The 25,967-nt window shown below is 42.5% G+C and overlaps 1 protein-coding gene across 7 annotated transcripts in view; it reads left to right on the top strand.

Annotated features, from left to right (window-relative positions):
- Window positions 1–314: 314 nt before the first annotated feature.
- The window catches only part of Dscam4 (Down syndrome cell adhesion molecule 4), a 77,049-nt gene continuing 51,396 nt past the window's right edge, over window positions 315–25,967 (top strand). For 5 of the 7 annotated variants that reach the window (XM_087358188.1, XM_022082868.2, XM_087358190.1 and 2 more), the window contains exon 1: window positions 315–404. The gene's annotated coding sequence lies outside the window, so the exon portion shown is untranslated. The remainder of the gene's footprint in view (window positions 405–25,967) is intronic. The other 2 variants (XM_087358187.1, XM_087358189.1) reach the window with 1 other exon arrangement.

The following is a 25,967-nucleotide window of genomic DNA, read 5'->3' on the forward strand; positions in this document are numbered from 1 at the left end:
TGCTGCTGATTCGTATTCGGAAAATAATTGTTTCAAATCTTGGCCCGAAGATCGATTATCCTGGCAGGTCGTGGTATTCCTTAGTCTCTCCAGTCAATTGCCGGAAGAGTACCTTTGAGCAGGTGACTTCTTCTTCCTCTCGTGTCACTTCCGATTCCTTCTTTACTGATCATCCTATCTTTCGACGCCGTGTGGTCTGAGCGCCACTATTTTACAACCCGCAATTCTTTCGCTGCGCCCACCCGCTCGTTACTATGGCAGCCGGCCGTAGTACTCCAGCAGCGTAGAGCCAGCCATTGAGTGCGCCGTCACCGCCACATCGATTGCGGGCGACTGGGCCTCGCGTTACTTCACTTGTGCTCAGTGCGTGGTACAAGCGAGCTGGTCCAGCTGCCTCCGACCAGGTAAGTGGACACAGACCTGTACAGATTAGTCAATATTTCGAAAACATGGACGGAGGCGGTGGTACTGGGGGGTGGGGTGGGGTTACCCTACGTAACTTTATCTGTCATGGGAGGTTTTGGTCTCAGCATTTCATAAATTCCAGACAAATGCACATACAGCTGTACAAGCCGAACTGAAAATACATTAAGTGGTTGCTCAGTGCACACAGGCGACTTTAAGTGGAGTTTCAGAAAAGCGACGAACAGGTAGTGTTACACACACTACGGCCCACACTGCGTGGGCGGATGTTCGGGGGTGTACGTTACTCGACATCATCCGCCATGGAAGTTTTTGTGTCTGATAGTTTAAACATTAACTATCATACCGAGGACAAAACTCCAGAACATCAATTCGCTCAATTAACGTACGTAACCGTTTGCAGTGTTGTGAATCCTATGCAACCAGAACTATTGCAGAACGCTTCGGTCTCTGTTTTTGTGACGACAAAAAGTGATACAGCACCACCTAGTTTTCGGAAAAATTAGACGCGGGCGACTAAACTTGCTACAGCACGAGTCTGTGAATTCTTAAGACTTCCAGGATCCTCTTGGGACGCCAGGAGAACCTCTCAACACACTTGTAAGAACGGTCTGTTGTCTCCAGAAACCACTCTCAAAATCCCGTATTTTTCCTCCCAATTCCACTAAAAGGTTTCCGTTCTCCGCGAGGAATTATTCATGGAAAGGCAGCTTATCACTCTGTGAACCTGAGACAAAAGTGTTACCTGATCTCAATGCTGTGGGCGCTAGGGAGTCAACTGACCACCAGAGGAGCTGTGAATCAAACCAGGGAACGAAGGTCCAGTTTCGCATAATAAAGTCGGTAAGGACGACCTAGGGACTTGTAGATGCGAAACAATGCGCATGTGCTGTAGACTGCAATAAGCATAATTGTTCACCTTATTGTCCCATTCAGAATTTCTGAGCCACCGACAGACTAAGCCATTACATACCAGAAGTCTTAAAGAGATACAGAATTTTTAATGTAATAATGGTTTCATAATCTTTCTGATAAAATCGCGTTTCCTTGCAACCATGGGAAAGTTTTGTAAGAGAATTTACTCCTAATTCCTACGTGAAACATATTTTACGTTTAAGTCGCAACTAAAATTTTATGTGACTGTGAATCACAAGGTTTTGAATACGCTTATTTTCTTCCCACTAACACACGGCAGAAAGAAACCTGAACAAGTTTCAGCTGTTTCTTGTTCTCTCACGCCATGTCTGATTTCCACTTTAAGAGCGATGATTTTCAAATCCGGCAATAACTTACGTGTTTCCTGCATAATGTCGCTGTAGCCTTTCTCATAATTTGTTCAACAATACGTATCGTTGACAACTGAATAGCGTCGTAAATAACAACACTGAAAGCGTCCGGAAGACGTCATCAATCAGCGTTACGGAAATAACGAGTTTGCTGTCAACACAAGTGGGAAATTGAAGTCGCTACCTGACGGACGAGGAATGCCACTGAACACCGGCCACAGTGGATGACCATTTAACGACGTTATGTCATCTACATTCCGACAGAAATGCTGATTACGAATGGTCATTTGGAAAGAATGAATTATTACATCGTGAGCCGAAAAAATTCATTCGTGCACCCAATATTTTTACCTTGAACAAATCGATAGGAGACGGACGGGAGATGTAAGGGCGCGTGTAAACAAGAAAATCGCGGAACAAAATTTTGTTTTGAAAAGTCAAAGGAAGAGACCTAGGGAGGCAGGTTGTAAAGATACAAACCAAGCTGCACTTACTCCAGAAAGAGTTCAGTGCGTGCTTTTGTGTACACGGCGCTGAAACATCTAAAAAAAACTCTTCCTCGATGAAGATCTTGTGTCATGGGGTTAGAAGTGGAAAAAGCTCTTGTGGCATGTTACTGAGGTCGTACCTGCAGAAGACTAGAAAACTTTGAGGACAGTCGATTTTGGGGTTGACCATTGAACTGTTCACCTCCAGATTGTGACGCAAAACGCTCAGTGAATGCATAACCTTTTGTTTCTACAATTACAATTCTGCAACTGATGGTAACTGTGGGCGAAGCCAGTGGACATTACGAAAACGAATTGAAACACCTAGAAATAAATGGGGCCTCTAAAACAAAACTAATCTGAAGGGGCATTAGGTTGTGAAGATGGAGGTGGATGAAACTGGCGAGCTTTAGTACGTCTGTACGAAACATCGTCAAAATCTGTCGGTTCCGATCAGACTTACAGACAACCCAACAACCAATAAGAACACATTCTGTGAATTATTTATTTGTTTACTTATCGAATTTGTATCGTCTGCAAAGACTACAAAGCGGTGAAGGGCGCAGTTATTAAGTTCGATAAATAGAGAAAATATGAAATGAATTGGTCATTGGCTACCTCTACTTATCTACTATTTGCCTGACGGATTAAGTAAAGTCACTTAAGTATTTCACTCGTCTCCGGTCCGATTACGATGCAGTTGGTTACTCTACACGGAAGGGGTCAGAAATACAACTCGCCGTTTTGACAAGAAACTGAACCAGTTGACAGCTTCAAGAGTGAATTTATCGCTGTGCAGATCGGTGGCTCCTGAGGCGCGATTACTCTGTAGTGCGGACGCAGTCGTCGGGCATCAAGATCGCTGCGCCCAGAATTTATGCGTTACGTTTTACTTTCTACTTCAAATACGTTGAAGAAAGAATTACAATTCTCTTTAAGACCAAAAAACACGCTAGATCTCTGACGTATAATGCAAGAAGCAAGGGAAACCCGTGCATATACATTGGATGAAATTACTGACGGGAATTAAAGTTAAAAAGTCGACTCCTATCTCCAAGAAGACTCGCCGTACTCCCTACATCTGTCGGGTAACGATGTTAGGGAAACAGCCAGTTTATTCTGACAGCCAAGGGAAATGCCCTGTTATTTAAACCAATCATCGTCTGTAGTCAATAAAGCGTCGTTAAGTGATCAGCCAAATCGAGAAGAAATTTGAACCGAGCTTCAGGTTCTTGGGTCGAATAAACGTGAGAAAACTGACTCAAATTTCAGTACAGTTCTCAATTACTTTAAGTTATCACCGGCACTAAACTAAAATAGGCCACGCCAGTTTGTTCCCGCATTTCTCCTGATTCACACCTCACACGAAAACCATAACAGGCCTATTTTTAGTCCATGCATGAGCGTTAAACAACCAACACGTCTCCTAAACGATGTGTGGGACAAGACGGCGAAGGGGGTGGTGGGTGTGTGGGGGGACTAAATATCTCGGATGTGCCGTGCAGCAGACGCACGGGACATTTCACTTCACTGCGTCGCAACCTGCATTAAAAGCGCTGCAAAAACTAAAATATTTGCACGTTAGCGCAAAAGTGTAAAATTTCTTTTGATGTAGTAGAAAGCCTGATACGAGACTGTACTGCGATACACGTTCATCCCTTTACATACTACGAACAAGATATATCGACACGAAACTGAGATGTGTCGATAAGTGACGTCGCCATGATACGTCTCTTACAGTCTGCTGACACTTTAATCCGTCTGGTTCAGGCAGGTGAAAAATGCAGTCTACACAACACGTACTATGTATTACGGCGGTTCCCTCTAATTCACAGGTTATTTAACGAAGCTGTTTGGACTGCCGTGGTTATTTGATTAATTTGTAGTTTATTTAACGACGCTTTTCATAGCTGAGGGCATTCTGCACCAAATTAAAGAACGATTAATAATTGACGAACTGGACAGGACGCGGAAGGAAGCGATCGTGGGGTAATTTCAGGTACTATCGCAACATATGCCTGGAGGAATTGACAAAAACCAAAAAAATCTCTCAGTCATGACAACCGGTTTCCGGGCCATTTAAAACCGGGAGGTGAACATGAAGTAGCAGTGATAGTCTCTCTGCCTCTGCAGAGGTTACAGAGCGGCGAGTGAGTTTAGGTGATAATGGTAAGGATTTGGAAGGTGGTGGTTGTGGCCTGCAGAGACCTGGCTGGATAACCACTAATCCTGCCGCTTGGAGACAGGCGCCTTTGTATTTAACTAGAATATGTTATAAGGAATGCTGACATTAAAGATGATACCTGATGCGTACGGGCGTGAAGCTCGTTCTGTCGTTGTAAGGGCTAACGTATACTATACGTCATACATCTTAACATTCTAATACTAATATGGCGACCTTGCAAACTCTCGAGTTCTGAGCAATGCACGCTATCATTTATAACCTAAATTTCCTTATCTGAAATGTATAATTGTAATAAGGCAGTGTTTTTTGCGTCTCTTGTATAGGCGTTTAACTTGGTCCTTCACATTAAGGGACAAACACATCCAGGGGTATTGAGAACAGGGTGCTATGGGAAATGTTTGGACCTAGCAGGGATGAAGTAACAGGAGACGGGAAACTACACAGTGAGGAGCGTCTTCATTGATATGGTTAGAATGGTGAAAGCAAAAGGGGATGGCAGCGAGACATGCAGCAAGCACTGGAGAGATAAGAAATACTAAAAAATTCTTTTTGGAAAGCCTGAAGCGGAAGACATGGGTGCACATAGAAAACAATATTAAAATGGATCTTGAGGAAAGAGAATGGAAAGCCATGGAATCAACTAATCTCGCTGAGGATACGAACCCAATGGTGGATTGTTCTGAGCACGGTAATGACCCTTCGGGCTCCATAAATGACGGGAAATTCTAAGATAGGCTAAGCGACTATCAGTTCCTTAAGAGGAATTCTGATCTGTGGAGTTATTTAGTTTGTGGAATTTACATTTACGCATAAAATAAACACACAAACGCCTCGAATTTTGCTTACATTTCAGATAACTTAGTTGACAATCCTGCCAGAGGTAACAGCGATGTGTCGGAAATCAGTCGTATAAAACCGGCCAAAAACTAAAATTAAGTAATCGCAAATTAACTGTAAAAAAACGTGTACCTGCAGAAGAAAAGTGAAGACGAAAGACTTCAGAAAGAAACTCTTCAGGCGAAACGCCTTTAACATTTTCATTCATCGTACTGAGATACGTTATTTATGAACTGCAAAACCCTAGCTTATGCAAACAACCCCATGATGGCAGCGTAATAAATCTTTTCGCTGTTTCAGTGTTTGAAATATTACAGGCTAAAGAAGACGAAAGCTGAAAGGCGCAAATCAGTGCCAGCGGGTCACGCCTTTCGTATTTACGAAGTTTAGCTGCATTAATCTGTGCAATTACACTTACTAAGAAGCAGGCCGGCTCGACATCACCTCCTACAATGTCCCAGAGGTCCACTTGAGTATTACTCATCTCCATTTCGATTTTTCAAGTAGTCAAATAAAACTGTAGTATCATTTCTTGTTTGCCCCAAGTCAGCTGTATGTTCAGCCCATAGAAAAGTACCTGATATGAAGTAATAACCATACAAATTGTTGCCGCCAGTCGGCCACTAATATTTATAAAAGTAAGCGATCCCCCGTTCCGCATTCTCTCGCTCCTCATCTGCTTTAACCGTACTTGGGACAAGGCAGATCCACACAAAACTAAACATTAATTTCAGCAAGGCAATTTTTCACAAAGATCTCTGACCACAATCACGAAATATTTCTATTCCTCATCTATCCTATTGATATTAAAAAATGAGACGGGACAGTCCAGTCGATCGATACCGGAGTAAAAGCACGGCCGGGTGGATAATTAATTACACTGAAGTCGGACACTCCCAGGTAGACGGCGCGAAACATCTGTCGCTGTTCGAAGCAAGAACGGCTGGTCTGATGATGCTGATGACTTGTTCTCAAGGAAACACAACCAATGCCCTCAGATCGGTCCACTTCTAATCAGCTTCAGCAACACAGCTGTCGCTCTTACCCAAAGTTCTTGTGGCTGTTTCAATTCAAGGCATGAAAAAGTTTCATCTGTCCTGTGAAATTTTCGGGGTCAAATGACAGTTATTGAACTTTCTTGACTTGCTTATTTGTTCTGAACATACTCCGACAACATTCGCCAGTAGCCAATAGGCCTGTTTTCCGATACAAGTGACGTAGACCAGTATTTCGAACTAAGAGAAAGGAAGTAACAAGAGGCCAGAGAAAATTGAATAATTGTGAGCTTCATGATCTGTACACTTTACCAGATATCAGGGCGATTAAATTAGTGGAAAAACATGTAGCAGGCTTGAAGAAATAAAAAAAAATTATAAAATATTATTTGGAACACTGAAGCTAGTGAGACTGAGAGACGCAGATGGGAGCATAACGTTAATATTAATTGAAATGGAACAGGGTGTGAAGATGTAGACTGCATTTATCCGGTCCTTGTGAACGCAGCCGGTAAAGATCCTTCGGGGTATTTCTAGACCAGCTGAGCAACTATAAACTTAAGGCCTCTGGGGCTATACCGGCAGTGAGTGACCAACAACGCATGCGCAGTCAGTCCACAAGCTGACCCTAACAACACTACTGTTGTATGAAGCGGTATCGATTTCTCTGGATTATATAGTTGTGGCTCATCTCCGAGTTTTTTTTATAAAACATGCAACCAATAAAATAGGTCCCGTGGGAGAGATGGGTCCTCAGCCACACCAAACCTCCCCCGGGTGGGTTTCCCCTGTTCAGAAGTCTCACAATTATGACCTAAGAGCTCAGTCAATAAGGTGGCAGGACGGACGGCTGGAATAATTTGTATGAGCGTTCTCATAAAATAGAACTAGTAAGACTGCACGGCGCTAGTCTGCTGCACTTTGGACCGACTACCGTGTAAAGGCCTGATTAATTTAACAAAACAACCTAACTGCAAGTCTTACAATACATTTTAATAAAGCTGCCTTATTTCGAGAACACTCTTGCTATAATGATAACATTTAAGTGTGAACTTTCGAAGTCGTTGGCCAAGTCGCCGGAGTCGTTTTGAATCTCGTTAATCTCAGCTAATGTCAGTACTAATCCATTGTGCAGTAATACTTTCCCCCGGCCGCCAGACCGGATAAGACAACGGAACGATGCAATCTACTAACCTAGTCAATCCTCAAGGTATCACAACTTAACGTCCAATCATATTCTTTACTGTAATCTCACATTGTCAAAATTTGTTGCCTAACGCCACTTCCCATTTCATGTCTTATCTTCAGGCACAAGTTGATGCTTAGAGGCTTGCATGAAACTACCAGGATCTACCTCACTAAGGCCTGACGTAAGCAAATAACCGAGGAAAAAGAGAAAGATAAAACATGAAATATAAGGCTTTAAGATATAAATACCAGAATTTGTTTCCTTTCGTCTTCTATGCTCTGTGCATATAATTCAATTCCTCATTCTGTGAAATTTCATTAATGTGTTCATAAGAGCGCGCCACTGGACCGTATCCTGAAGTGGTTCAATATTATCATCTTCGCTGAAGACTTTTGCCTGCAAGCCTTGAATAAACAATAATCGTACTTCATCTTCCAGGTCACAGTTTACATTCCCTAGCGAAATGAGGCACATCGGGCCTTTTTGCAAGTCTTTTCGTAGAAAATTACTGAACCGGCAAATCAGTTTCGTTGCTAGGATTAAAACACTTGTCTACCTAACGATTGAAAGAGGCGGGCGTGTCTGTCTGACCGCATATTTCAACTCGTACGCATTGCGAATGCCAAAGGCTGAAGGGTGAATTCAATTTAATCTCATAGTTCCTACCTAGCCTTATCTTCTTAAGCAGCCTGAACACAGAACCAAATAGAATTATACAAGAAAAGTATAGACATTTTAATAAACTTGTCTGAAATTTCTGGAAGGCACACGGCCGTCATACTACTATCTCATACTCGAAACCGTAATGTTCATAACCCCTGTAGCTGGAACAGCAATGTTTAAATGTTCTGGATGGAGCAAGCAGACCGCAGCCTCGGCATGGGGACGGTAGCTTCGAATATACTGAAGAAGGTTGGCGAACGAAACGTCAAAAGGGACACATTGAAACTCGTAAAAAACTGCTGTTAGAAGACCTGAACACTCAGGGTGGGAGACTCAGACGTAAATGGAGAGATGTTATTAAAACGGAACTTGGATAACAGAGCGCGACAGTGCAGAATAAACTTATCTGGCTCAACACTCGGATCAACCGGAGCACGGGGGCAACATTTGTGAAAACAGAAATGGAACTTCAGAATTTCATGAGTGGCTGAGGGTTTATAAAGTTTCTGTGAGTTCTGTGCTCCATTTAGTTAACGCAGGGGGCTGAGAAGCCGCTGACACTAGACTGGATTAAGACAGCCAAAGCTGTGCATCTGAGTAGCGAGCTACGGTCAGAAAGGGCAAGCTGTCATGGCGTGATAAATTAAATAGAAAGCCAAAGAAGCGCGCATTTTGAAAGCATTCCTCGCTGAGTAGTGACGATGCAGGAACGAGCTAAAGTTATGAATTGCATTTAATGCCCTAAGAGCTGAGAAAAGTAGCTTTTTTAATCTGTTTCCGGATGTCACTACGCTCATTGGACGAACTCCGAGAACACAGACGTGTACCGACTTCAAATTTAGTGTCAAAGTTCTGACGCCTTCTGAGAAACGGAACCATTTCAAAAATAAAATAAAATGCGTTCCTACATAATATTTTTATTTTATTTTGCTTTATATTTCTGTGGGGCGATGAGAAGATTAAATTTCCATATATGCGTTGAATAGCCACGGTGGTCTAGCGGTTAGAACGCTGGCCTTGTAATCCTGGGGTCTCGGGTTCGATTCCCGGCGGTGCCCGAATTTATAACTTGTGTTGGGCAACACGGAGTTTTCCTCCGGGGGCTTCCCCGGTTTCTCCGTGGCATCCCAACAATTACTCAATTCACACACAGAAGAAGGCAATGGCAAACCACTTCTGGATCATCTGCCAAGAACGTATATGAACAGGTCCCAGTCCGAGAAAAGGATGGAAGGATCATGTTCATATGGACCTGTCGTCAGACAGAACACTAAATAAATAACTAAATAAAAATATGCGTTGAATGGCCAAAGAAGCGGTGCGTTCTGAAGACGCTTGTGGACAGGGCGCGACAAACAACCAAGGAGCGACCGAATACCTTGAGCCCCTTCGCAGAGACGTGGCACTTTCTGGGGCGCCACAGCCAAAACTGTTTGGAAAGGAGGAACAGAGGTAAATCCCCACCCATTTCCGACACTAAACCTTATCCACAATGCGAACTGCATGTGTCATAAAGTGATAATTGCAGGCGTGATATTTGGCCAAGGCTGGGGAAGTTCTTTCAGCTCAGTTCGTACGATCTCCGACTCTTTGTTACAGCAGACAATCAGGAAATCAATATCCTACAGCGATGCACTTAAACTGTTTCAGCGTCAACCGAACGGTGACTGCTGGCTAGCTGTGATAAGCTGCGTTCGCAGTGTAAAGTAACTGGCGGCTCACTGTAAACTAGGCTTTCCACTTTTCGCGTCCGGTGCTACGCACGTGCCTAAAACCTCTTCGTGAGCAGTCAGCTCCACGCTACGCTACTACTATGCCCTATTTCTTTAGACCAGAAATTTGCCAACGCGTTGTTTATTCTAAAGTTCGGAGATATTGTATTTAACTGTTTCAATATGAATAATTTCATTCTTTGACACTTGTACTGTAAGTGGAAATTAGGAATACACAACATTAAATGAGGAACTAAAAATTCTGGACAGTATAACAAGATATTTACACAAGAAATGTGGTTTCTATGACTCCTAATTTTCATGCATGCAAATGGAAAAGCCGGTCACAACCCACTGAAAAGTTACGAGTAAATTTATAAATGGAATGATTTATCATGTGTTATTTCTGTTTACTGTAATACGAGGAACGACTTTACTTGTACATGCACGAACGTACACACACACACTTCTCATGCCACGCACGACGTACCTTGGTCGAAAGTATCGCAATTTGCCTTACTTCATTTTATGTTTGAGTAGCATTTACAGCTAACATTCGTAAATCTTCAGATAAAGAAATTATGTTACCACGGAAACAAATTGACAATCAACATCTCTTTTATAACGAGAAAATAAAAGAGTTGATAATTTATTCTTACTTTCCTTCGTTTCTGTTTGTTCTTCTCTCCTTTAACCTTCACAAAAACTCTCCCCAGATTGCATTTTCACTTTAAAGCTTTCGTAAATTGAAATGGCCGGTAGAGCAAAGCAACAAATCCAGAATTATGATTCGGTACAAATGAACTGTAAAGGCTAAAACACTCAGCTGAGATGTAAATTCCCATATTATTTAATTACGCTCTTATCATCTGCAGGGCTAATTAGCGACAAATGCTAATGGAAATGTACGACTATAATGCAGCGGTGAATATCGGAGTACTGTGGGATATAATTTGAAGAAATCTAGAAGAACTACGAGAACCTTTAGTGAGATTTGAGATTTTCACAACGGTGAGTATTAAGATGGTTGTCCTGATTATAGAAGCAGCAAGAACATCTGAAAGGTCGGTGAACTTCTACCACGCTACATGGCGCAACAACCCAGAAGAAAATCATCTCCACGAAAACCCTGGATCAGGACAATCGGCGCCCAGTGCGACACTCGACACAAGTGCATTTGAAATGTAGACGATTAGCAATATTCCTGCCGATTTTCATATTTACACCCACTCTCACAAAGAACTTCAGAATACGCATCATTAGAAAGTTCTAATCACCGCCATAGACCCACATGCCTCTCAGCGTAAGCTCGGCAAATAAGTCTGAGAAGTATGTGTTTGTGGTGCTAGCAAATCGTGCGTAAAGGGATTTGACTAAGTCACTAACTAGCTAACTAGATGGCTTAGGGAACACGAAGGTTCATCACCGAATTAACCAAAGCCCTCCACCGGTCTCTATCCTAGGCCAGGAAAATGTATTCGCCTTCAACTCCTATCTCCCATAGATCCCGCCTGAGATTATCCTCCCATCTACGTCTAGGTCTCCCCAGCGGTCTCTTCCCCTCAGGCTTCCCAACCAATACCCGGTGCACACCTCTTGCCCCATCCATGCGCGCTACATGCCCCGCCCACCTCATTCTTCTCGACTTAATCACCCTGACAATATTTGGGGAGGACTAACTCACATAAAATAAAATATGTTATTGAATTGTAAAAAATCAACTTGCATTAATCTTCGACGCCGTGAACATAGTTTATTTCCAAAATATTAAATGGCATGTTAGAAGAGGCTCAGGTGGGCCGCGCAGGGTATACAGAACAGAAGAAAAATGCACACATAATTTTGGCAAGGAAACCTGTTGGTCAGTTAGAAGACTAAGATTAAATCTCGGGTAGCGATGAGAGGACAACGCTGATATGGTTGTCAGAAAATCGGATGTGACGATGAGAAGTGGATGGAAGTGGCTCAGGGCCGTGTCTGGTGGCGTTTGTTGTATTATGGAAACAGAACTTGGTGGCTGTGTGGACGGAGCCGCACAGACGGAGTTTGAAAAGCTCCTAGATTCTTCCACTGGGTACGAACCTAAGTACAACAGGCATAAGCCTTTCAGCAAGGAAACCGCCGGAAATTCGCAGGTGCTTGTTCCTCTCCAAAGCCATTGTTCTCTGCAAATAGCAGACAGATAGCAAACTCCTCAGAACAACCCCCCTCCGCCCGTTCTAGACAAGATACTGTTGTCTGAACACAACACAGTTACGTCAGATTTCCTTGAGATACGCGGTCTATTCCTCTCTCTGTTATCAGGACTTCCAACATTCTTGGGCAAAAACTTAAGTGTGTCTGAGGCTATACTGCCTGACGTATGGAGGACGCCACGCCGTCTATTCGCAGGCGTGCAATCTGAATTCTTCGTTATTTTACTCAGTTCTTCAAGGTTCAAGAGACTAACATCGTATCATTTTATATATCACCCTCTCTGTCGTAAACTTCATGTCGAATTTCGCCAGGTTTAAAGCTCATCACAGATATAGCACATACGAGTAGAAACCGATTCATCGATTAAGTCCTGAGCCAAATGAACCCTTCACGACTCACAATCTACTTCCTTAGCATCAAACGTAATACTTCGCTCACGTGCGTCTTTTCAAGCAGTCACTTTTGTGCCAGCCATGCATTCTACATCTGTCAACCCACCGCAGCCGTACGTTACCGAGTTACTCGTTATGTCACTTGCGTTAATTAAAGACTGGCCTCGCACAAGCTTTGAATGTGAATGAGACAGTCGATATTGTTTCCACAGCAAATGCCACCCCGTAGAAAACTACGGGTGAAAAGCGACACTTCGGGTTGCGTATGTTCTAGAGCAGGCAGTTTTCCAACCGGTTGTTGAGCTCGCCAGGCACAGGGATGCCCAAACTTGCATAGTGTCGCAAAAGGGACCTACACTGAAATGTGAAGGAAATTCGTGACATAATCGCAATTAATGAAGCGTTTGAAAATATTTAAGAATGCAAGTTCTCGACAGACACAAACCATTGCAAGATTGAATCAAAAGAAAAATACTGTTGCTATTCGGTTCTGACTACATTACATTACACCGTGTGATTTCCAACACTGAGACCATAAAATGCATAACAGCACACCTGCCTGCGGTTTTATGAGGATACAAACTGCGGTACCTTACTCCCAAGGAAATATATGGGCCTGAGGAAAAGCAAGTGAAGATCTTAAATAAGGAGGAGAAAGTTCCTGATTTATACAGAACACCTTACATGGTGGAGGGGGGGAGACAAGATATCCACGCAGAGTTGCAGTAAGGAAGCGTGCCCAGCTGCCGATGTACTGCTACTTTGCAAATTGATTATTTCTGGCAGACTTCTTGCATCCACAGGATCATGTCTTGCGAGTTATGGCAGAAAACAAGCGGCTACATCCAAACGGACACGCCTTTAAACGAGCAGCTGCGGTTGTCTGGACTGAAGTTTTCATGTTCCCCCTCGACCCTTCCGAACGAACGCTGACAGCAATATTTCGACCCCTTGCTTGCCTTTTTCATCCGCCTCCTAAACAAACATTAGGAACTCGTATTCAGTTCCATATAATGTAACTGATACAGCGTCGTTTATAAGCCAATAAGCATGTATATAATGGCGATGGTCCTGCTTCCCTACCCAATTTACGCACCCGCCATATTTGAACCGCTGAAGGCAGGGATACGTTTTTATTAAAATCGGCGTAGTCGTTCGTTTCGTTACGTAGGCGCAGACGCACGCCCTAGAAATGCTCTGAATGCCTACAGGGCCGAGTTCGCTTGGCAGCCCTTCAGCACTTGAAAGCGATGCCAGTAGGAAACGAGCGTTCAGGTACCGTGTATCAACGCATGCATAATTAGATCACATTGAAGCAGCCCGCCGCCATGGTAACGGCCACCTGCCTGGAAAACCGCCATTCGGCCAGTCGTGCAAGAACAGCGACTTACAACCACGGAATGGACCTCGACGGGTGTTATACACTTCACGTACCTTTAAATCCAGCTTTAAGAGAAAAATTACATTATTTATTGGTGTTCCAAGTGGACGCCCTTCACGAGGGACGCCAAATGCCTTACGCATTTATTCGCTCCCACACTCAGCCAAAAGTAACTTCCTTGGCGTCACCAATTTAATACAATAGTAAATGTAAAGTACTGAGCGCTGGACATGTGTTCATGCAACATAAACGTTTCAAAATTCCTTGAAAATCTGAAATATTAACCATATATACAGTGTCCCAAGAAGATGTATACACAATGCTGACGTATGTAATGATTATGTGTACTACACACACACATATATATATTTGGACACTGTATATACACACCCCTATAGAAAGCTCTCCTGAAGACGGCCTTATTTGTATACAGATAAAGCACCAAGCGTTCCAGACCTTGACATTTAATGGACGTGCCCAGGCCGCTTTACATCTGGATGAAAAGACTCAGTGCTTGTCGAATAGAAGGCCGTTCTTCGCTATCGGTCTGGACGCAGTGAGAACTCGGTACTTTCACCCCTCACGTCATAAGAAAACACAATACGGTCTGATATGAGCTTTAGAAGATGGCTGCCTTCTGGGTTGTAGCGCCATGTATTTTGGTAAAAGTTTACCGACGCTTCAGAGGTCCCTGCTGCCTCCATTATCACGGGATGAAATTGTCCGTCACTGAAACGTGTCCTAAGCTACTTGGACCCAGTTACAAAGCTACATTTTAATATTATCCTTGCGCACATGGATTTCATAAGACATGTTGAAATTTTTAAGCTCATATTTTGTAGATTTCTAATTTTTCCAAGCGTCCTATACGTCCTTTCCACATCGCTCTAATAATATTATATAAATAGTACAGTTTTTGGAGTTAGTAAATATACAATTTTCTCAATGTCCCTCGTATTTCGCCTCTCTCATGTCAAATAATCTCGTTGTTTTGTTCATTACTCCCAATTCTAGATACCAAGCGGTCAGTAGGTTATTTAAAAGTCGGTCATATTTATGTTTCGCAATTAGTGACACACACAAACATATAAAGAAATAAATATGAGCCCAATGGACCAAAAAGTCTACCTGGGATAACGATCCTTATTGAATGTTTAAACAGTGTACAAATAGGGCGCCGTTCCATACCGGCAACTTCTCCGACTCTGTCGTTTACCGTGTGGCCTAAACAAATTTCAACAGGCGGCGTAAAACGAACATATTACGGGTATTTTACATTGCGAAAAGGAAGGTTTAATTGACGGAATAAACTTCTTTCGTTTGGCAGATACAGCCTTGCGTACTTCAGGGTTGAAGTTGCCCAATCTCAAACTATGGAGGTAAAACTTTAAATGAGATCCACATGTTACGTTATGCCTGTCTTCTTTCGAGCGACAAGACATTTGAATGATGTTCATGTAAAATACACCGCAATGAAACGGGACAAAATTAAATTCACCCGACATATCACTGTAAGTCCCTCCCAATACTACATTTAATACATATCCGTTGAATTTTCGCAAAAATGAAGCAGACGTGCTCATGCTGCCACACTTTAACATGTTTGGGTTGAGTAGCATTAACCATGAGTGCTGTTGAGGTCGGGGAAACTCGTTCTGACATGAAAATGTACACCTATATCCAAATTTTAACCCCTACAGAAGTCTGTATGTACTAAAACTGAACTACATTAATTTGAATGCAGCTAAGATAAATCCACGACTGGGAACATACATACACACTGCGGGAGGGTTCGGCCCTTCGCGAACAACAAAGAAGGCGGAAAAAAACTTTTGGATAACATTGACAGAACAATGAAATCCCTACCACTACAACAGCGGCACTTCGTATGAAGAAAGCACGGCATAGGATTGCTCTGGGTTTAACCAAGCAGACACCTGCATCGAAATGCCTGAGCTATGTCATAACTACCAGACCAGTTACGTTAACAACCGACCCCATTCCTTTTAGTGAAAGCTAAAGGTTCATCATCATACACACAAAACCCCTTAGCTGACCACGTCACGAGAATTGAATTCGCAACTACGTTTCCAGCATCAGCAAGGAACATTATTCTATGGAAAACACCGGAGTTTCCAGACGCAAGTATTTTTACAACACGACGCATACAGAGCATCAGCTAATGCTTCTATTATAAAAACATCATGACAGCAAGCTATCTACGTGTGTTTTCAATAGAGGCGTCTCCCGGGAGATATCTTGTGTTTACACCGGAACAAAGAACACGAAATGCAGGAACACGACGAGCTTGTGACGACGACCTGAACTAAAACACTTTGCAGTTCCACCCAGTATACGTCTACACAAAAACTATCAAATGTACGTATCGTCCAACGGGGTGAGATAATAAGCACATTTGAAAGAAAAAAATGACCGTGGCCAATTTCAAGGCACGATGCTGACATTCGCCTGGAGTAACTGAACAAAACCACTATCCTAGAATTTATCGCCTTTACAGAAGCAGGGTGTAAGGCTGAAAGTGTTTATATCTGTGAATTTCATGCAATAAAAATGCAGACTGTGACCTCGGTTACGACGCTTCTGACCTGTAGGTGATTAACACAACCCTATTCTATCCCGAAGGTGGAGGTAACACGTTCGGTAAAGATGGTAATCACCTACAAGACAGCACTGTGTTCCAAACGAGGAAACAACGACCAGCAAGTTAATATAGGCCCTAATCATACTGCGGGAAAATTCTCCCGAGTACGAAATATTTTTTATTTTTGCCAGGTATTTTCGTAATTAATTTCCATCCCATCATTTAAAATTGTAACACCTTCCCAGAGCTATAAATCAGAAATACAGAAGGTCGTGTCTCTTACCGTACATAGACAAATTACAAAGGTAAAAGTGAGGCCAAACACGTCTCAGCCTGCATAATTTGCCAGCAGTCGGAACACGTTTGAAATTTATTACGAATAACCGGAAATTGCTAGAAAATGCGCACTGTCTATTGTTAGGAAGACAGAGCTGCTCACGCATCCAGGAGGCATTGATTTCAGGCAAGCAGCGTCACCTGTCAATGCAGTTCCAAAAATCAGAGCGTGCCATAAACTGGCAATGAATCAAGCGCCTTCAATGTAAATTCGAACGAAGCTAAGAAGTGACGAACGAAGAGACATCTTAATTAAACATCTAAAACAAGCCCCCGATGTTCATTTGTTTCAGATATAAACAGGCTACACTGTTGCAAGGCTAATAGCAGGTGCTGATGTAGCACTCCGCGCGTCTATAAAGAAAATGCATACCGAGGTAAACTATTTTTTCTCGAATTTCATTACAAAAATATTATACCGAAAAGCGTTTCAATAAAATTTGTGGATTTTTGTGAGATTTACATTACTTGAGACATCAATTTTTGTTCGATGGATTATTTCTGAGATAGAGTATATAGTCCGGTGTTTGATCAACGGAGTAAATGGAACTTCCGTTAACAACCATCAACGGAACATCCACATGGGCAGACGCACGACTTCGTCCACTCTATGCACTTACTGTAAATAACGCTTAAATACACAGTGGAGACAATGCACATACGTGTCATCAGGCTGAGCAGAAATATTAGCTTCATGCTCAGTCCAGATCGGGCATGCGTAATCCATCATAGGACGAATGAGCTGCTTGTAGAGCAGCACACCGTTTCTGACGAATAGACCACTTCTTCTGTTAAGGAGGGGACCTAGCACGCCCAATCATCGTGCCGCCTTCTTTCCATCCTGGTTAACGAGCGCCGACCAGGTAAGCCCGGTATCAAGGGTGATCCCAAGATACCGCGCTGTTTTGACCCATTGTATCGGCTGTCCGAAAAACTGCACTGCTCTGGGTTGTTGGATGCGTCTCCCAGTCTTAACGAAGAGAACCGCGGTGCTCTTCGAGACGTTGATAGCAATCCTCCAGACCCTGAGCCAGAGCTCCAGTCTACCGAGGTAGGCCTCCAGATAACCGACGACAAGCGTTGGATTAAGGGATGTGGCTACGAGAGCCGTGTCATCCGCGTACTGCGCTAAAACGACGTGGGGGGCGGTGTAGGTATGTCGACATACAGACTGAGGAGCACAGAGGAGTCTGACCCACCCTGGGCTACTTCACGCCGCATGCCGAGTGGAAAGACGTTTGGAATGATCGGCAAGCAAGGTAGGATGAGATGGTTTTTACCAGGTAGGACGGGAAGTTGTGGACGGTTAGCTTGTAGAGGAAGCATTCGACCCATACCGTGTCGAAGGCTTTGGCCACGTAAAGGAAAACCGCGCCTGTTAGCCGCTTCTCGTCAAAGTTCCTGTTGACCCTTTCAACGAGACGGGCCAGCTGCAGTGTCGCGCTATATTTGGGTCGGAGCCCAAACTGCTCGTCACGCAGCAGCCCACGTTCGATTACCTCGTGTAGGACCTTAGTTAATAGGATCTTCTCAAAGAGCTTGCCGACCGTGTCAAGAAGACTGATGGGTCTATAGGAAGAGGGTAGCGTGGGGTCGTTCCATCTTTACACAGTTCTACCAAACGATCTCTTAGGACTTCGAAACGATACGGTGTGATGACTCGGCGAAGTGATAAATGAGTTAGCTGTAATATCAGCAGCACAAATAATTCCGATATCTTCAAAAATTACGTTTCGCGAAGACGCCTCTTCCTACACAAAAACATGTTCTGATGAATACATAAAATATCACAAAACGTTTATCTCGTAAATAAAACATAAACTTTATTCTATTGCTGACACAGATCAAAAACTGAGGAAAACCGGTAATCACGAATCTCAGTAACATCTTTGAGAAACCACTAAATGTGGAACAAACAGATGTGCATTCTGCAAGACGCCTGAGGCAATAATCAGCAACAAGAAGTAAACTGCCTGCTGACAAGAAAGCTGTCAAGACAAAAGTAAGAAAGGAAGTTGAAATGAAACACAGGGACGTTATGGCAGAAGAGGAACGAGAGTGGGATGTCCCCTGATTCTTGGGATAGCTGTGAGCAGGCGTGGCTGGATTATGGACTAATCACACTCGCAGACTTTTAGACATATATGCCGTCTGGAAGGATGGTGAAACAGCCAGATGAGGACAGGGGCAGTAATTTAAAACAGGCCACGACCGTCATCAACGCAAGACAAAACACTTCGCTGCAGACACCTACTCATATCATCCACCGGAAGATAACTTCTTATGAAATATCGTAAAATAAATACGCAACCCATAACTGCCTCGCATGTGTGTCATGTGGTATTTGAAAATCAGTTAATGTAGACAATACCAAAACTCCTGTCGCGATGACTAAACAAGGTAAACGTTCAACCCCAGACGACTCTCTCCTCCCTCCGCCCAGATCAGATTTCCATCAAAACTTTCGAACTCTAATGTATCCTACAGTCTCTGATACGGATACCACGCGCCCATCAGTAGCAAAAAGCTTGTTTCGCTGTGGAGAAGTCCCTCCTCACAACCCAAGTCATTCAACTACTCAGTAGCGAATTAATTCCCCGCCTTCCTTCTAAAGGAACCGGAAGGTTCATTGCAGAGTTCACAAGAGTCCACCACTAGATCATGTCCTGAGCCGGATGAATCCAATCCATATCCTCACAACATATTTCATTAAGATCAAATTTAATATTACTCTTTAGCGTCTCTTTAAAGAATGAAACTGATGAAAAGGGAAATCTGGTATGAATTGAAATCTGTTATTTGTGCCTCTCTCGTTCATTAACCATGTTTATTATTAAATTTTCTCATTGCCCACTGCTACTAAAGCATAAGAGATGCCACTTGGTTGCTAGCATTCGGTTTGTTGTGGCAGAATAAAAATTATGAAATTTTGTGTTTTGGTAAAATAAACGCTGACAATGAACGCACGTTAAAATTTACGGGTAGTTTCGTGTTACAGTTTGCCAGCCATGCATAGAAAACAGAAGAAACGAACTACAAGGATAAATGTTAGTAAATTTGTTAGTAAAGACAGAAACAGTCCATGACCCGTTAATTTCAACGTGCGTGTTGTCAGCCATTCGGTCCGTGCCGATGACGTACAGCGCCACTGTGTCCACACTGGCTCGGGGCCTCGCCCAGGAGACGAAGGTGTAGCTGATACCAAGTTAAAAAAAGGGTATGGATTTTTGTCTCCACGCTCCTATACACCTCATACTTGGACATAGATAACTGTACCTCTTAAATCTACTTTGGATGTCGAAAAAATCCCGCATGACACCACCAAACAGCTACGATAGTGATGGGCTGGCCAAGTAGAATCGAGGAATGTGTAAGATTTCAGTTCGGGAAAAAGTCCATAAAAGGACAATGCCAATCAGACAGAAAGTGAAATGAAAGTTGTTATGGAGAGAATTATAACATCTTCTGTTAGTAACAAAAGATAAATTCTTCGTGTAACTGAATGATCCACTCTCAGGGAAGCACACAATATACAGAGGCAATATTTACGGGCCGCACAGCGTACGTCTATAAGTCTGTAATAAATACTTACAAAATATGAGCCGGAAACCCACTCGATAATAGACAAATTTGCAGACGAAGGCGCTAAAGAAAGGCAATTACTGGTATTATGATAATCTTACATAAACAGGAATCATAATTGGGACTGGATTCATCCTTCTCAAGGTACAGTCCACTGACAGGCTCCTGTGAACACGTCATTAATCTTTGATTACAGAAAAACGCCAATTTACTGAACAGTTGAGTAGCTATGTAAGCCCTTCAAGAACGACCCTGCACCACTGAATTAGATTTGTGCCTTATAATCTGTGTTCTTCAATTATGACAAACCAAGTTCCAAACCCATACAAAACAACACGTAAAATTATATTTTGATATGACACTAAAAATAAAAGGTTTTCAACAGACTGTTACGTTCATAAAGGAGAATGACGATACGTCTAATAAAAATGATAATACAACAGCTTGTTTAATATAAATAATGCAATACGCCTGCATTTTAATTATACAGTTCTCGACTGCTGCGTCGAGAAACAGAACAAATGCGTGGAACTAAGTCGTGGCCCGTTTTAATGCACTTTCCCAACGTTCTTTCTGTAAGGGGTTCACCAAGTAGCTATAATTAAGTATAGAATGCATCAGCCTTATATTATTACTTCGGTGGAGAAGTCTCTTGGGGAGTGTTCATTCGGATCAGTAGTGAACGTATTGGAGGATAATATTAAAATGACTATTTGGGATGTATGTTGTGAGGACTGCGGTGGTTGGTGTTAGTAGTGATCAATTAATAAACATTAGTTACACAAGAACATTTATATTCAGTACAGTTCCCCAGGTGAACACGGCGGAAGCGTGAAGCTGACCACTCGTCTGCATTTACTGCTGAGATTAAAATGTGTCGAGCTGAACGTCCATTCTCCGATCAGATTCTTAATCAGGCAAAGAACGGCTTTACTTTTTCATACACTTCAATCGAGTTACTTCTGACATTTCCTATTAATTACGAAAATACTTGATTGCCAGTTGGCTATTCCGTTGCCGGATCTTCCAGTCAAAGCATTACGACACAACAAATGGGAGAAGATGAGCAATTAGTATAGAAAAACGTTAAGCAGCTGTATTGATCGGCCAACAGATTGTACACGAGTCCAGGGACACGCGCGTACAGTCAACTCTTCTCATTCCGTTACACAAGAGTTGAAATATCTTTTTAAATGAGCTCTTTGCAATCTGACGTTCAACTGTTGCGGATTACATTACATTATTACGACGACAAGTAGACAGAGACGAAACTGAAATTCTTTATTAAGATGGGCATTATTAGAATTGAAGGACAGGAACGGCATGTTAGGGGATGAAGACAAATGGAAAAGAAGTAAATTTCAATGGAGAAATGGTAGAACTGACGACTACAGAGAAACGCTGTTAAGTCACCTTAACAGAATGGGAAATAGCAGACCTTCAAAATACGTTCTTCTAAAAAAAGCAAAAGATTATATGGAGACAGGCTATAAGACGAACGTTTTAACGGGCAGTCTGAATAGACGTGACGTTAATTAGTGAAGGCAGAAGACAAATCCATTGTTGTAATTCTCATCAAGATACAACAAACCAAAGCATAAGAAAGAATAAGCCCTTCTTGAAACACGAAGAAGAAAAGCAGTCTATTGTTATGTTGATGTCACCGAAGCTTAACAATACTGTTGTACTTTGGGTTGCGTTTTGAATGGAATAACCTGTAAACGCAGTGGATCTTCAGTTTCCATCAAATAACCACATAAACTACCAACACTACAGAAATGCCGTCATATGCAACACGGGCTAGCAGCTTTACAGCGGCCCTCTAGCAAGGCCTTGCAACATCTGCAATGCAAACAAGGGAAACAGGAACGAACTCTCATCTTTTCATTATGTGAGGTGAATCTGCGGTCTTGGTCCGCAAGAAGCGGACACGTTCCTTCTGTCTGTGTTATTATGAATATAATAAACCTAGGTTCAATTGCCCTATTCACAGAACTTCTCGCGCAAGACAAATGAAACAAGCTCAAAATTTCAAACAACTCCAGATGAATTAATAAAACAGTTTCAACATGAAATACGTTCTGCAAGGCACTTTTCTCTTGTATTTAAAATAACAATGTGAAATGAGTTAAAATTCTGTCAATTACGTTCACTGGTATTTTAACACGGCGATAAACACTCTCACTTATCTGTGTTATAAGAAACGTAGCTTATTCCGCTACATACCGGCCTGTTCTGACGGTTCTTCACCGACTAGAAACAAACAGTCCTCACCTAGTAATCAGGTTGTTTTAAAGACGCTCTATCAACTATAGCGGTTCTTCGGATTCGTAGAATTAAGTGGGATGAGGGAGTCGGCCGTATCGTGTACGTGAAGGACAATACCAGCTCGACATTTCGAGTCGGTGAAAAAAAAAAAATTCGATGTAAATTATCGGTGTTGCAGAGACAAAATGTTGAAATAACAAAGCAAGTCACAGACCAAGGGAAAAGATGGGAAACGCTCATGCATGATTCTCGCTAAAAAAAAAAAAGTGTTTTGTCATTGAACGACGAACCACCGTTGAAGCCCAACTTCCGTTCGCGTACTGAAAGCCTGCATTATTTTCAATTTTTGGATTTTAAACAAATTTAGTATTCTGAAAGTTATTTGGCGAACTGAATGTGCACAGTTCCATGCGGTGTGGCAGCGTTCTGACAGAGAACTGCTGACTGCAGGGGGAGGGAAGGGGGGGAGGACGATAACGAGGGAGTTCTTACGGATTACGGATTACTTGAAAATCATGTTCCAGCAATCAAACTACATTCTGCAGCTAAAGCAGGTTCACGGGAAAGAAGCATTTTATATGAAAGTTGTGGAATGGGCAATCAATCCGTTCTTGCTGAGGGAAACTGCCGTCTTTCGCTCTTTGTATATCTGCCTTTTATTAATACTCCAGAAAATAAAATAAAATAAACGTACAAATAAGAACACAAATTAAATAAATCAGCAAACAAATGACGGAGAAAAGAAATAAACAGAAAATCCAGAAAGCTAAAAGGGACAGAGGCAAAATATAAAGAAAAATACAGAAGGAAATAATAAACTGCAATTTGAAGGATTTGTTCTGTTTCTGTTTCCAGAGCCGCACAACCATCCACCTTGTATGACTAGCCCACCAACGTCAAAGGTCTCATATGCAGGTGTTCACTGCCAGGTTCTTAGTTTACGTATATAAATTCTCCACTATCTTTTAGGCCCCTTTGATTCAAGTATTTTTTGAGCTCAACTTTCCAAACCCAAGTCACTAGTCCACGAATACGGTAGCTCGCATCCTCAGCATACCTACTCCTATTCTCACGGTCTCAGAATTTTAGTATCCACGTTAACACGAAACTCGGCGAGATGATTATAAGACATTACGTTTTCATTCATCTGTTTACAACAAAATCGTATCCCTAGACAATTCCCAAGAGCAAGAACCACACAACCAGTAAGTTGTGTTCCGATTCCCAATTCCATAGTCGTACTCCAGAAATCCAACAGCTATTGTTGCTGTTCAGTCAACTGTTTTGCCACGGCCTTCTGATCCATTAAACACTAAAACTGCATCTGTTGTTGCTGAATTGACTAAAACAGACTTCTAGAACTCTGTACAATGCTTCTCGTGAATTCGTTTTAAACATCACATTTCAGGTTCAATAAAAATAAAGCGAATTGTTAAACTATGCTGTATTTGCTTGAAGGGTTCTGGCAAAATTTTAAATCGGACCACAACAAACCTGGTACCTCAACAGTGTACAAGCACAACAGACTTGAAGCAGAATCATATCGCAATGTGGGACTCAAACAACTAATAACGATGACAGTGCTCACTTCCGGAAGCCTACAACCAAGACGCACGTCTTCAAACGATTTCCTGTTACTATTTATGGAGCCTCCAACTGTAGCCGTCCTAATCACTTCAACTGACGTCTCTTTCATGTCATATATTTTAATACCATCTTTCCATCTGCGCCGAGATTTACTAACCACAGTTTTACACCTCATGTCCGACTCAACTCGATATTAACTTGAACACACTAACAGCACCCGTTCAGATCAAGGGAAACTTTGGTCGCTCTGGGACTGACATCGTACTAAAGCAGCAGGAATTCACTTGATCGTTATTACGTCATCTTCGTGTCTAGAGGGCTAGGGGGCGCGTGTTAGTTGTCATTTGTTTCCTGCGACCTGGGTACAAGTTTAATTTGATTTATTTTATATATTTATTTAACAACGCTGTCAGTAGCTCAGATAATATATAATCTCATACTAGGACAATTAGTGATCTGGAACGAAGTCATGGCCTAATTTATGGTACTATCTCAGCGATATTTTTTCCTGATATAACTGAATAATATAATGAAAAGCCTCTTTCAGGTTTTCACTGCGGTGGAAAATGCAAATTCTATGGTGCCCTCTTAAGCCAGCGGTGAACAACCCTCTTCCTCCCACCAGAAGCAGGGTCACAATTTCTATCAGAAAGACTACTTTTTAACAGTAGTCGTAGTTTGTTTTAGTGCAGCGTTCAAGTCTTTTGCGTATATTTCTCCAACAGACCCAAAATATGCGCAGCATACCATGCCCCCTCCCTCACCGTAGTTCGGATTCCAGTGTAAACTGTAGGTCCTGGCTGCTGGCCGCCAGTAGCATATCGCGCGCTACCAGTAAGCTCTACACAGCCATGAAGTGTCTGAAATTTCTGTATTCAAGCCAATTAGTGTGTGATGGCAGTGACAGCAGTTGTAGCCATTTACTCAGGTCACCGCCAGGGAACTCTGTAGTCCGGAAGAATAACAGATATTAAGACTACGTCACAAGTTGCCATTTAAATCCAGACACAGTCGTGATCAATATACATCGCGCCACGCATCCGAAACGAAGGGTGGGGTGGTACATCGCAACACATCTTGTTTCTGCAAGGATTATTTATCAGTATGCCTTGGCTGTCCCTTTTATGACGCATCCCCAAATGCCAAACAAACCGTCGATGAATGCCTATAAATTGGAAGGGACAGATCGTGGATTTTCAAGGCAGTGCCCGAACATTTCCAGGTCTCCGGACCGAGATCTGAACCAGAGCCTCCCAAATAAAGAATGCTGATCACAGCACCGAAGATGTCTTGTAATATTCTTAAATGCCTGAGGAAAACACAAACCCCTCACGCAGTCGCATAGAAGTAGCTTGGTGTTACAGGCAAAGTACTATGTTGACGAGGTGAAAAATGTAGCCCAAAGCAGGATAAAAAGTCTGTAAATATGAAGTCATTTAGCCCACAGACCTCTCACCGCCTTTAATCATTTTGGTACTCTTGGCAGACAAAGGCTGCTGATTAATGTTCTTGTACACGCCCCTTCTCCTCATCAGTGTTATTAGTGGTAAGAAGCTTCAACACTTGATGCAGCTACTAAAATCATCAGCAGAAGCACATAACAGACACGTCGTACTGGTTCAGACCAACCATTCTGCGAAGTCTTCAGTGTAGTTCGTAGTAACTTATGGCAGATTTTGGTATAGGACCACCTTTCTGATGTATCATTGTTAAATAATATGAAGTGTCTCGCGATGTAGGGTTTCGGGGGAATGTTACCTCCACCATGACAGTCTCAGACCACAGAAGGGAGCATGAAAATGCAGGGACAGGGACAGCCATGCCATTTAAGTGGAAGTGAACAGA

This window comes from Zootermopsis nevadensis, unplaced genomic scaffold (assembly GCF_977971745.1).
Source record: "Zootermopsis nevadensis isolate Lab colony 2312 unplaced genomic scaffold, Znev_1.0 Znev_ptg000029l, whole genome shotgun sequence".
In the NCBI taxonomy this organism is placed as follows: Eukaryota; Metazoa; Arthropoda; class Insecta; order Blattodea; family Termopsidae; genus Zootermopsis; species Zootermopsis nevadensis.